Source organism: Phoca vitulina, unplaced genomic scaffold, assembly GCF_004348235.1.
Source record: "Phoca vitulina isolate PV1807 unplaced genomic scaffold, GSC_HSeal_1.0 scaffold48, whole genome shotgun sequence".
In the NCBI taxonomy this organism is placed as follows: Eukaryota; Metazoa; Chordata; class Mammalia; order Carnivora; family Phocidae; genus Phoca; species Phoca vitulina.
Genome location: NW_022589751.1, coordinates 1940285 through 1942606, shown reverse-complemented (window position 1 = coordinate 1942606; position 2322 = coordinate 1940285).

The window sequence follows — 2322 nt, the reverse complement described above, 5'->3', positions numbered from 1 at the left end:
CAATGATGTATTGTATGGTGATTAACATAACATAATAAAATTTAAAAAACAAAAAACAAAAAAAACAAAAACAAAACCTTTGCAAAGCTATTCAGATCTGTCCCACGTGTGCACCACCCAGTGGTAGTCTGCATTGGGCCAGAAATCTTTCTGGTAATTCAAAGTCTTGATTGTGCCGATTAAGATCAGATCTAGTCATGCACAGTTTGGGAGTACATCTTTGAGTTATTGAACAAGTTAATGGGATTTCTTTCTGCTGGTTCCCCCTCACCATAATCTCCCCAGTACATCTCATGTCTCCAAAGTGCCTCTTTTAGGTTCTGTGGCCAGAAGCATGGGGCCTTAGTTACTCTTCTCTGCTGCTCACTTTTGTGACTGGACCAAGGAGCAAGAGAACCAGAGGATAAAAAACGTGGTAAACTCACCACTGATTTGGTGGTACTTCAAATTCTGGTCTTCTTTCCAGTCGTCCTGCTGTGATCCACAATGCAGAATCCTCTCATGGCTGCCCCATCCACTTTCAGTGAGGGAGACAAGGTAGAACATGTTTTCTCAACTTACTTGGAACTGATTCCTATAGTTATTTATTTACTTATTTTTTTTCTGCATGTTACCCACATCCATCTTTGACCTCCAGTGTTTGAACACCTTCTGGTCTTGACTCATTTTCCTTCCTCACCAACCAAAGCCCAATACTCAGTCACTGTATTATTAAATTATTTGCATACCTTTTGTGTTGTAACTACCTTGCCTAGGCCCATTCTGAGTTCAAAGGACAGAATCACTGAGGTTTGGGGGAGGGGAAAATGCCTGATAACTACTATCTTGTATTAATTACTTAGAGCATCAGCAAGACAAGGAAAGCAATATTTTATGATTTCCCACAGGCATGTAAGTTTCACAGAAGAATATTTTCAAGTTGAACTAAACAATGAAAAAAGTACTCCCTGAAGAATTAATTATCAGCTAATTTATCCCCACTGGAGTCACTGGTAGGCTAGGAAATGAATTTGTTACTTCTTATTATAAGCCCAAGTGCACAGAGAATTTCTGTGTGGTAGCTCCTTACTCATGGTGTGCAGGGATGACAAGGGTACCATGCAGCCCTGGAGAATTCCCTGATAATGCTCTATCAACAATTACCACTAACTAACTCTGAATCCACTTCTGCTTATGGGTCACAGAGCCAGTTGACACACCAAGTAAGCACAAATAAATAAACGTCCTCTTGCCTGTCACCCTGACTCTTTATTCTTTCTTTCCCTATTTCTTACAAACAGCTCCATTCTATTAAGCCCCTCACTTGAGACTACTATTTCCCATGGCATTGATTTGCTTATACTCCACTTTGTTCCTGGATGTAAAACAGCTTATTATTTCGTCAGCTTCATTTCCCTCACCAATAATATGAATGCAAATTTGTGGGTACTACCTACACTGTCAGAAACTCTTGGGATCAGGCTTAGTAATCTGTTTTTACAAACTCTTAGGTGACACTGACGCATGCCAAAGTTTGGGAACCATTGCAAGTAGAGGGTTTTTTTTTTTTCTTTCTTTTTTTTTTACCTATATATATTTTTTAAATTTTATTTTATTATGTTAGTCACCATACAATACATTATTGGTTTTTGATGTAGTGATCCACGATCCATTGTTTTCGTGTAACACCCAGTGCTCCCTGCAGTACGTGCCCTCCTTAATACCCATCACCGGGCTAACCAATCCCCCCTCCCCCCTCCGCTCTAAAACGCTGTTTGTTTCTCAGAGTCCATAGTCTCTCATGGTTCATCTCTCCCTCCAATTCCCCCCGCTCCATTTTTCCCTTCCTTCTCCTAATGTCCTCCATGCTATTCCTTATGTTCCACAAATAAGTGAAACCATATGATAATTGACTTTCTCTGCTTGACTTATTTCACTTAGCATAATCTCCTCCAGTCCCATCCATGTTGATGTAAAAGTTGGGTATTCATCTTTTCTGATGGCTGAGTAATATTCCATTGTATATATGGACCACATCTTCTTTATCCATTCATCTGTTGAAGGGCATCTCGGCTCTTTCCACAGTTTGCTATTGCGGACATTGCTGCTATGAACATTGGGGTGCATACGGCCCTTTTTTTCACTACATCTGTGTCTTTGGGGTAAATACCCAGGAGTGCAATTGCTGGGTCATAGGGTAGCTCTATTTTTAAATTTTTGGGGAACCTCCACACTGTTTTCCAAAGTGGCTGTACCAACTTGCATTCCCACCAACAGTGTAAGAGGGTTCCGCTTTCTCCACAACCTCTCCAACATTTGTTGTTTCTTTCCCTGTCCATTTTT